The sequence below is a fragment of the Neolamprologus brichardi genome, chromosome 7, assembly GCF_056152115.1.
Source record: "Neolamprologus brichardi isolate AB-2024 chromosome 7, ASM5615211v1, whole genome shotgun sequence".
NCBI lineage: Eukaryota > Metazoa > Chordata > Actinopteri > Cichliformes > Cichlidae > Neolamprologus > Neolamprologus brichardi.
In genome coordinates, this window is record NC_142110.1 from 7,898,510 (window position 1) to 7,910,701 (window position 12,192).

Sequence of the window (12,192 nt, forward strand, 5' to 3'; positions counted from 1 at the left end):
GGTAAGGTGCATTCATTGGCATGAAATCCATCCGATCATCTCTCAGAGGGCTGAGCAGATTTCATCTCATTTCACCTAATAGGAATCATCGCCATCATCCCATGACACATTTCTGCCTTGATGGAAGCAGTGGTTTGCAGGATGACAATGCTCTTATCAACAAAGAAATTGGAGCTTGAGAGAGCATGATGGTTACAATGTTGTCCAATATCTTGATCCTATCTGAGCATTTATGAGAGATTCCGAGATAGCAGCCAGGGTGTGTTTAGAGAAAAGCAACTATAAATGATGACAGATGTTACTTTTATTTTTAGTTAATATTAGTCGGCAATGAAAGTCTCCAAACAGTTCAATTTTTAAACTGACATGATGAACCGCTGATCTTACCCCAAACTATTTGGGATGAGGCTAGTTTTCCCTCTCTTATTGTGCAAAATAGGACCACACTGTGCTTCTTACACACACACACACACACACACACACACACACACACAAGCATGCACGTGAAAACAAGTGGAAAAAGGTTATACAGAATGTGGTCATTTGGGTGCAAGGATTACTGATGCATATGTATAAAGTAATACATTGCACAACACCAGCTTGCCTCGCCTCTAGCAGCTCATTTATTGAATAACTGCATTTATTTTCTTTCGAATAAACATCTCTCCGTGTCTGCGACATTTGACGCAGATGAGCAGAAATGAGATTAAAAGATTCACGGCGACAATCGCCCTTCAGTGGTTGTGTAATCAAAGTGTGTGATTGGCAGGTGGATGACTTGCATTGTACATTTCACCACCTATTTTTAAAGAACAACAGGGAGAGCGATGGATGGATGAAAAGGAGGAAGTAAGAAGGGAAGATAAAGTATGTATGAACACTACATGTGGTCAGCACCTGTTTCTATGGTAATCCAACAACGCATCAAGGCCTTGTTTGATGACACCTTACCACTGGTATTGATCAAAAGACTTCAAGAAGAGATGGGTAAGGGGTGGAGTTAAAATGAATGGGCTGTAAGCAGCCATGTATGGTTTCCATGGAAACGTGTTAGCAGGCTAGCAGAAAGGCAGGTGCCTGTCAAAATAACAACTGAATACACTTGATGTGTTACACTCTGCTTGTGCCAGGTTAGACCCCCCTTTTGCCATCAGAACTCCTAATTTTTCATGCTAGACATTCAGCAGGGTGCTGGAAACATTGTCATCATGATGCAACTCTCCCGTTCCTCCAAGGCTCCACAGGCTCCTAGCACAACCTAGGTCTCGAATGAAGTCGAGAGGTGACCGGGCCTTTGCATCCGTGGCACCTAGACTCTGGAATAACCTCCCTGTTCATATTCGTACTGCCGAGTCTATCCAGTCTTTTAAATCACGTCTTAAAAATTGTTTGTTGTCCTCTTTTATTGTTTGTTTTAATTGTATCATGCTTTTACTGACTGTGAAGCACTATGGTCAACACTGTTGTTTTAATATGTGCTATATAAATAAATTTTGATTTGATTTGATTTGAAGTCCCAAAGGTGCTCCATGTGATTGAGATCCGGTGACTTTGGAGACTATTTGTGTACAGTGAACTAATTGTCATGTTCAAGAAACCAGTCTGAGATGATCCGAGCTCTGTGGCATGTCACATTATTCTGCTGTGAGAAGCCATCACAAGATTTGTGCACTGTGGTCATTAAGGGATAGACATGGCTAGAAACAGTACTCGGGTAGGCTGTGGTGTTAAACAAGAGTGTGCAAAGAAAATATCCTATACTACTAGACCACCACCACAAGCCTTAACTGCTGATACGAGGCAAGATGGACCCATGCTTTCATGTTGTTTATGCCAAATTCTGACCCTGCTGTCAAAAAAAAAAAAAAAAAAAAGCATACAATGTTTAGCCAATCTTCTATCGTCAGATTTTAGTTAACCTGTGCAAATTGTAGCCTCAGTTTCCTGTTTTTAGCTGACAGGAGTGGCACCCAGTGTGGTCTTCTGTGGCTGTAGCCCAACTGCTTCGATGTGCTTGATGTGTTTTGCGTTGTGCATAGGTTGGTTGTAGGGACACAATTTTGGCTTCCCACATTTAAACACAGACAGTCTTGAAAATGTGTTATTTAAATCGAACGCAAAGCAAAAACAAATGAGGCACTGCCCCACCTGACTAAATCAGCGCTGAACCACAAATCACAACTGTTCACTGCATTACGAAGCCTAAAGCTTCCTGGACTAGTCTAGACCGATAACACAATGTAAAAAGACAGATATATTAAAAAATCAAATGACTGACACAGTAGAAGGTGAAGAGCTTATCACTCAAAGCGGATTTAGGGTTAGTGACATTGACCAAGAAGAGTGTTGTAGAGTTGTCTCTGTGCCACAAAGCAACACAACTAACATAACCAGCGGCCTGAAAACTTACCACCAAATAATTAGTATAATTAATGCATGAAGGACAAGAGAAGCAATGCAATGGTTGCTAACATGAATTGCTCAACATCAACTCAGACATTCATAAAAGTGAGGCTGTATGGCACACCACTTTGTTATCAAAGATGTACTGAAATCACTAACACAAAGCGTTCACTAAACATTTTTACTATTGAAAGCTTCAGGAATGCATTTGGGGGTTTTTTCAAGATGGAAAAACCTGCAAAATGTTGCAGGAGAAAAAGAGATAGATCTCACAACAGTAAATTACTATGCTACATCACTCATGCAGGTCCAAGTTTTCTTCCAAGCGATGCACCGAATTTACGGAAATGAGGATACATTTTCTTTTGATGCAAAGATTTGTAAATGAACAGGAATGTAGCACAACTTGGATGCAAAAACAGTGTTATGTTTAAGTGACAGAGAAAATTTTTTTTTGCTCTGTCTGTCAGTTTTTTGTCAGTTAATTTTGACAATAATCGCGCAACCCTACTTGATTGTAATGGGGTGGCTGTAGCTCAGGTGGCAGAGCAGGTCAGCCACTAACCAGAAGGTCGGTGGTTCGATCCCAGGCTGCCTCCTGGCTGCATGCCAAATATCCTTGGGCAAGATACTAACCCCTATGTTTGCCTACTGGTGGTGGTCAGAGGGCCCGGTGGCGCCAGTGTCCGGCAGCCTCGCCTCTGTCAGTGCACCCCAGGGCAGCTGTGGCTACAACGCAGCTTGCCATTGCCAGTGTGTGAATGTCTGTGTGAATGACTGAATGTAGTGTAAAGTGCTTTGGGGTCCTTAGGGACTGAGTAAAGCGCTATACAAATGCAGGCCATTTAATGAATCGGTATTTGTTGCCTTCCTATCAACTTGAAGCAGTCTGACCTCTGGCATCAGCAGAACAGTCTCTGTAAAAAGTCACCTATATTGCCATTTCTCTCCATTCTGATGCTCAGTTTATAATAATAATATAGGTATATAGGCGCCTGTTGAAGACCCTCAAGGTCACCTTACATTAATACAACAAAATAAAAAAATAAGATAAAGTATGTAAGTATAAAAGCTAAGTAAGGTAAAAATAGACTAAGACGGAGTCATGATGAAGAATATGCAATTCTGAATAGATGGGTTTTAAGACACAATTTAAAAGTAGAGAGAGAGTTTGTAGTCCAGAGATCCGGTGGAAGTGCAAAGACTTCCAAAGACTCAGAAGGAAAGTCAGAAGGACGAAAGACTGAACATCGGGCAGGCTGCCATCAGGTCGCTGCCACATGACTGGCTGATGAGATGTTTGCATTACCAAGCAGCTGAACAGGTGTACCTAACAGTTTTGAATATATGTGATAATTTTTAGGCTCTAATTATGCAACCTTTAGGCTATAAAATAACTAAAAGCTGAAATTGTTCATTAGGTGTTAACATTAATTAATTCAAAGTTTAAGTAAAAGTTCAGACTCCTGCTTCAATAATGTGAATATTTGGTGCGTGCTCTGTTTGAACGATTAGTAACAATCAATTTCTTTCTTTAACTCTCCTTTTGGTTTACTTATATTGTAAATCTTGTTTTATATTTGGTACTTTTAATTCTTTTTATGTAGCTTTTATAACATGTTGAATCATCTATGAAGCACTTTGAACTGCGTCAACCTTCATGAAAGGTCCTATACAAAGAAGGATTGATTTATTCATTAACTGGCATTGTTGGTTAGACAAGTCACCTCACCTCACCTGACCTACAACCCTATAGACATTTAATGGAAATTTTTCCCATTCCATCTGTCCTAATACTTGCATGAAAATAAATACATTTCCTTTATTATACATTTCAGAATTTTGCAGTTTGTGACTGACGCACCAGCAGTTCAGCAATTATCTGGTCTCTTTGTTCCTTTGCAAGTTCCCCTGCTGTGATTGTCACACCTCCTTTAAAGCTGACACATACAGCTAATTAGTATTCAGATGTATATGACTCATTTGTGTAGCTGCCATTGTAAGTTGTAAGTAGTTGCTTCTTATAATAAATTGTGGGTGCTTTTGGATGTGTCAAATGTAGTGTGGTTCATCCAAAATGAAACTGAATTATCAAGCAGAGATAATGTGATTTTCTTTTTAAAAAAAAGAAGCTCCAAACTGCAACCTTAAAAATAGGGGTGGGTTTTTATAATCGATTTATCGATTAAAATCGATTCTGGCTTGGATAACGTAAAATCGATTCATTAAAATCCTGAATCGATTTTTTAATATAAATTAATTTTGCCCGAAATGCCAGAATCTCTGGTGAAATCTCACAAAATTTCAACAACCACCAAACAGCTAAAACAGTAAATGAGAGCAGGAACACGGATTCTGCACAAAGACTTAAACACACAGCGCAGCCCGCGGATCAGAATCAGTTAGATGTCGCCTTTCTCACGGTCGGGGCTGAAAGCCGACAGCGCGCTGATTCTGATCTGTCGGCGGGTCCGCGCTTTGTGTTCACGCCCTTTATGCGCTGATTCTAAAGCTGTTAGTTTGATGTCTCTCCAAACAATATTGACCGAACCAGCAGCAAAAGAAGATCCAAACTATGCATCACATAAACATCGTCATGTATTCACTCTGACTTTTACTGTTTTGCTTCGACCACGATGCACAGCTCTCTCGCGCGCGTGCTCGCGCTCTCTCTCCCTCTCCCCCCCCCTCTGTACTGTTTTCTGCTTTATTCGCTTGCTTGTTACGCACAAGTCTACCGCTGTTTACAGCGCTGTCGGCCGACGTTTTTTTTTTTTTCCGTTTTATATACTTCCGAAAAGAAAACCTAATTTCTGCCGTTCAATAGGCTTCTGAACAAATTTAAACTTTTTAAAATTATGCAAAATGCAAAACGCGTAGCCGTGTCTCTAATAAAACCGCTGTAACGTCAGAGGTAATGTTCATGTGTTGATTATTGGTTTTCTTTCATTTTTGATGTACTGCAGAATATTTTTATAAAATCCCAGGCCAGGAAAATCACCTTCATGTTTTTCTGTGTTTTATCTTCAGCTACTTTGACACAAAGGCCTCTGCTGTGACGCTCACACCTCTGTTAAAGTCTTGCGTGTGTCAGCTTCCTTTTTATAGATACAAAAATATGTAAATGTACTGATCTGAATTATAATATTTCTGACTGTCAAAATTTCCCAGATTCAAATCGAAGTGAATCGAATCGAATCGAATTAAATCGAATCGTGGATCGAATCGATTCGGGACCTTGTGAATCGGAATTGAATCGATTCTAGAAATCAGTGACGATACCCAGCCCTACTTAAAAAAGAAAAAGTCTAATTATACGATAGCAAGGCATCAGGCAAATGAGGTACCTCTATGTCTCATCACAAAGGCTGGCCAGATACAGTTCAGCTAAGCATCCTCAAACTAAGTGTACCGAGGAGCAAAGATGTGGATGAGCACGTGTAGCTGATGCTCCCTGTGTCAGTAAACACTCTATCTCATCTGCAGTCAGCAGAGACACTTGTCTGCCTGCACTGTCTGGCTGAGATGTCTCACAGAAACACAGACACACACCCACATAGACACACACACACGTACGCACGCACACACACACGTGCACGCACACACTTCTTGAACTGAAGGTGAGGATCCATTGAGTCAGTGTCTCTCATTTCCACACACCACTACACAGACACAATCCCAGTGCATCTCCAACCTCAGCACTACACTCTATAAGGCAATGCATCCCAGTGCATGCTCCCTTGCAAACTAAACATGTTTGACTTTGAGAAGTTGAAAGGTGGGGGTGGGGGCAGGTTTTTGGGGGGATTTTTTTTGTCTCCCTTCTGGGTGATGCAGTGTGCTGGCTAGGTCTGCAGAGAGAAAGGAGAGGATAGAGGAAGCAGGATGGCAGTAGAGAAGAGTCAGCCCTGCCTGACTCATCTGCTTGTTGCTGCATTGACAAGAAAAACTCTAGTCAGGTGATGTAAGAGCTGAGAGAGAGAGGGAGAGAGGGGGGGGAGAGAGAGAGAGAGAGAGAGGGAGAGAGAGGGGGAGAGAGAGAGAGAGAGAAGAACTGACAAAAGTAAGAGGAGGGTGGCAGGAGGAGGAGGAGAGGAACAAACAAAACCTAGCAATGAGCAGACAGTCGTGGTGTTTTAAAATGTGCACCGGCACGCCACACTGCGGCTCTGCTGTCCAAGCTGAGGATGAGCTGCCGATCCCCACCTCCGGCTTCACTCCCCCCCCCACCACCCTCCAGACCTCTCGCAGCTCTGCTGTCTACAGATTCCTTTAACTCCGGTGAGAAGCATGGATAAAAAAACACAGCCTGTTCTGTGCTTCTTTAGGTGGTCTGAAAACGTATGCAGGCATCGGAGGGCAGTAGCAGCTGTAAACCAGGACATGCACTGCCTGGGTGGAGAAGTTAGAGCTGCTGAGCTCTGATAAGGTCAACTGCAGCAGCGTGTCAGGCTGTGCAGGAGGACAATGTTCCCCAAACAAGGTTGAGATGAGAGGGGTGGAAGACTAACAGTTTTACTTTTCTGCATTGCTTTTTCCTCCACAGAGGAATCCGAGTCTGTCTTTTATGAACAGAATGACTCAAGCACATGGTGGCATAGCACAGTTTCGCCACAGGCTGTGAGAGACCAACAACTTCGCCATCACAAAGCTTATGTTACTTCAGTCAATACACTGTTCAGTACAGTGTCAAACTGAAAATCGACCTTCTGTTATACAAAAACTCAAAGGTTTAAAACCACGCGCTGCATGTAATCTAATAAAAATTTCTGTTGTCTCTAAGGCGAGCTTGGAGCTGAAGGAGAAATGAAAAGCTTAAAGTGGGAACCTGTCATAATAAAATCCATATCAATATGTTTTATAAAGTGTTTTCTCCAAGATATTTATTCTTTTTTAAAAAGAAAAGAAATTAAAATGTATTTTATTCTTTCACATTTTTCTGCTGTTCTACCACAAACACAACATGAGCCCAGATTAAAAACAAAACACGAGGGAACATAGGCTGGTGTGCAACTGCCACCCATAACTGATCACTGGGTTCATCGTTCTTTGGTGAAACTGTGGCTGGATGAGCTCAGGATTACCTAAAACTCTTGCCATTAGTCAAGTCCATTAGGGTGAACCATGTCTGCATATTTGCATTTCATCCCAACTCTTTTACCTGCTGCTGAATATGACGTGTTCAGAAGTAGCTGTGGAGCGCTGTGTGCGAGGCCAAGAGGTTACAAATGGTATCTGAAATCTGGAATCCTGCAAGACACGCGCATCAAGTGGTGCCATTTATGTTTTCAAGCTGCAGTTCCACAGCACATGAAATGCTTTTACCCAACAAACAAGCACATCAGCAAAACAAATTAAGCCCACATGTGAGAGCAATTGGTGAGAACGATTCAGGGAAATACAAGCGTAAACAAGTAAACAAGCACTCAGTAACAGGTCTGCTTTAGGGAAGGCCTGACTTTTAACCAGCGGGTTTACGGTGGAAGTGTTATGTGTTATTCGCTAATATCATTATGTACTGATTGAGTTTATTAAGAAGACTATGATGCTGAAGATAAGCTGACTGGCAAACACGGCTCGTCTGTTTTGCCTGCCTCACTGGAACTCGGGCAATTTAGCCGACATAAAAAGGCAAGCATGGGGAAAACATAATAATTTTTAAGAGCTTATGTTTCAGCCATGTGGCTTCTGAAAAATTACATCAGCATAAAAATAAGATTACATTTGGCAGAATCACTCATGGTTCTCAGAGAGCATGGGGCCATCTGATTTTTGTGATCCACGGACTTTGAGTCTAGCAATTGCAGCGGATCAAACTTTTCCCTTATTCTAAGCTGCTGGTTACTGATGACACACCCTCGAGACGTTGACGTTTATTTTTGAGAGACAGAGTAAGGAATATTGCATTTATTCCAATCAAATACGGTTCAGGTGCTCAGATCCTTCTAAGGATAAATGGTTAATAAAGCTTAGTGAGACTTAGATTTTTTGTCCACCCTGTAATAAAAGGCTTTAACAGAGGTGTGAGCACATGTGAGATACCATGACATAAGAAATGAATCAAAAACTGAAGCAGATACTGAACGCTGGCTGAAACACAACAGTGTTCTTCACCAGACTCTTGTTTGTCTTGAGTATTATATCATCACTGGATGCTTTGTGTCGTGTTGTCCACCAGCTATGAGCAATAAACGCAAACAATTTCAAATTCATGTCATTTCGGCTCTTTTCTTGTCATGTGCCTCTCAGACTACAAGTGACCTAACAACACACTATGAACTTGTGAAACTCTATTTACACTGAAAACCATTAAGATTCATAGAAACACTTAGATACCATACGTAGGTAACTCAAAACCTGAAAATTCCTGCATGCTAAAAATAAAGACAATCTCTTTTTAGAAAATCTCAAAGGTAAATAATCTCATTGCACACGTAATACATTTGTTATTTTGCTCGTGTCAAGGTAAATCAGTGATTTGAAAGTAATTTTTCAGCCAGAGCTAAACAAGAAAGGAGTCCGACAAATGAACGTGATGGTCTAGTTTCAAGCATCTTCAACTTGCAGATTTTATAAAGCTACACAGGGTTAAAAATAATTATCCACCCATGTTCAAGGTTTTATAAGAACAACTGGAGCAACTGAAATATTTTTGCTCAACCCACAGGAAGATTATTTCTAAGTTCAAATAAGTATAATTCAGTGTTTTGTATTCTAGTAGGATATCTTCTTGCAGTACAAGTGAAACTTTCTCTCTGTCTCTCTCTGCTTGGAACTAAAAGAGTTCAGCAGGCATCGTGCTCCAGTTCTGGAGGCATCTCTACATGGTGTACGCAGACCTCCAGCGCCCAGTCACGGCCAGACTAGACAAAACAACGTGTTCTAATCCCTCATTGCCATGGAAACCAAAGCATAATGCTCCCCTAACAGACACCTGGCTGATGGATCGAGGGAAGCAAGGGCAAGAGGAACTGAGAAGAACCTCCTCAGCACAAGTTCACGCAGCAAAATAAACACTTTTTTTGTATTAGATAAGTTAAACTTCACAAATCAAAACTATTTTGGTTACACCTCTGCAATCTCCAACTTTCTGACTCAACTCAGCATGCTGTCTCAGCCAGAGTCCAGCCAAAGGTCAACCTTTACAATGTACGCATGAGCTCACGCAGCTCTCTGCCAGCCTGACCCTCTCCACCTAGAAAACCTAAAGGCATGGTCCATCATGATTCCCATCAGACAGACAAACAAGGAAAGGCCTGCAGGATGAGCTCACGCAGGGCAAGCCAGCATGACACTGCATGCCTGGGAGTGTGTGCGAGTCTGAGTCCTTGCATCTACGTGTGTGTTTGTGTGTGATGCGCTTAGCATCGAGAGGGTGGTAATCTGTAAATCTGCTTTGCCTTGGGCAGGTGGTGTGAAACTTGGCAAGCAAGACAGAATGAGAGACAGACAGACATCGTGTGAATGACAGATGAGTGTGATAGAGAGAGGAAAAAGAAACCACGTGAGAGTGGTTTAGATTACATAATTAGCTGGGTTTTTTTATTCCTATGTCACTTGTTTACATACTTATGCATACGTCTATATCATTTTAAAAAATATCTTAAATACAGGCTAGTAAAAGTTTAATCACAGGCTGCTAACATTTGTAACTGCAAGGATTTATAAAAATATCTTATTGCTAACAAATCCCTGAAACCAGCAACCAGCTGATCCTATTATGAAGTATTCTCTGTGTAGCCAAAGGCGTTTACATCCTTCTCTTTCAACAGCCTCCCATTGTTGGCGAAACAAAACTATTAAAAAAAACACATGAGCGTTTCCTTGCGTTGTAAATACTGGCTGGCATCAAATGTGTGCCATTAAAATCTACAGTGCTCAGCTGTTTTGGAGAATTGCTTCACTTCATTAAAGAAAAGAAAAGCGCCGATCATTAGGTTTTCTATTTATTTATTTGTTTATTTTTATAAGTAGTCCTGACTGATATCCACCTTAGAAAAGGAAAGAAAGCTAAATAAATCACTAAACTTTTTACCCCGAACAATACAACCCAGACTTCCCGAGGGCAAGTGAGAGCACAAACATTTAAAGTGGCCTTTTACTGACAACCAAAATAAGTGACACGCAGCAGTCAGAGCCAACACATCTCTGTGCAGTTACTGCAGATCTTGCCCTCTCTGATCAAGGCAAACACCTGAGCAGGGCCTGGGTGGGAGCAGGCGTGAGCGAGACAAAAAATAAATAAAATTATAATACTCAGGCGGGCAGACAGACTGCCACAGACTAAGATAAAGCGTAGCGGGAGCAAAGGAGGAAGACAGAGGCAGCAAGCGGACAGGAGAGTGAGAGTAAGCAGGGAGGGAGGGAGAACGTGGTGGTACACGTGACGCTGGCTCAGCCACTGCAGGCTGTTACGTAAGCGCACCCCCTGCCCTGTCTCCTCATGGTCTGAGCAGACTCTGCTTCTCTCCAATCCCTATCCCTGCAGCCGCTGCCCACTTTTTTTTCTCTTTCACTCACATGGCTCCTCACATGGCTGCTTCCCTCGCTCCCTCAATGACTCTCCCTCCATCTCTTTCACTCACTCTCCTCCACCCACTCATTGCACCCCAGGGGAGCCACCAACCTCTACTGCCTTTGCTGTCACTCTGTCTCTCTCCTTCTGTTTTTGTCTGTCTGCTTGCCTGCCTCTCTCTCTCTTTCTCTCTCTCTCTCTCTCTCATTATTTCCATCAATCGTTTTTCTCTCTCTCTCTCTCTCACTCTCTCTCGTGCAGTAAGGCTGCAGCTCCACACTCAGGGCTACGCGGATATGACAAAGAGAGGCCGCAAATACATGCTCGAGCACACTCATGCACACCTACACAAACTGACATTTCACATATCGTTACCGCACTGTCTGGCTTCTCGAAGCCGCTTTTAAAAAAAGTGACTGTTTTTCCACTTTGAATTCCTCTTATCTTGTTCCAACCAACTGTTGAATCATTTGCCTTTCAAGTAAAATAAAAAAAAGCTCACCAAAAAAAAACAAAAAAACACATAGCTTGGCTGACTGACACACAATACAAACACAAATAGGGAAAAGCAAAACTCTGACTCCTCAAGCAGCTGGAAGTCAAACAAGTTGCCGTGTGCTATATTGAGCAACGTAGTCCTGACAGTATTAGTAATACCATTATACTGAAATAGAAGGTAAAAGAACATACATTTGTTCTGCTTTAATAAGCTGTGCCTTAAGTGGACTAATAATAATCACATGCATGCATGAAACATGCAAACGTGCTTTCCTACCACTTTTCTTTAAAACAAGACAAACGGAGCTGCAAACTGAGCAAAGCAGTGGACGATTAAAACAGGCCATGTCATGTTTTTGTGCGAACTGATAAAAGGTCTTTACAGGAACGGCGCACCCTGTGTGAACTTCACACTGGCACCTTCTCTCGCCACACAGCTGGAGCAAGAAGTAATTACAAGCTTGATGTTTTTGTACTTTGGCCCTCACCTTCCACCCCTGTCAGTGTGAACAAACATGCGCGCTCTCGCACACGTAGCCACCTCTTCGAGTCTCCTCTACACAAATTTGCGTGTCATCCTACCAACTCTAGTCATTCACTTCCCGGGCCTCTGGCTGAGAGGGAGGTGCAGCAGGACAGGGGCTCCTGTACCCCCAACTCGCTGCAGTATTGATTTGTTTGTTCAGCGCGTGCCCCCCCCACCACCTCCTCCTTCGTTTACTTCCTCCTTCCTTTTCTCCCTCTCAGTGTGAGTGTGTCCTCAAGTGCCTCCCTGC

The 12,192-nt window shown here is 42.2% G+C and overlaps 1 protein-coding gene across 2 annotated transcripts in view; it reads right to left on the reverse strand.

Annotated features, from left to right (window-relative positions):
• itpr2 (inositol 1,4,5-trisphosphate receptor, type 2) overlaps positions 1-12,192 on the reverse strand; it is a 64,015-nt gene that overhangs the window by 24,698 nt on the left and 27,125 nt on the right. The gene's annotated exons all lie outside the window — the stretch shown is intronic.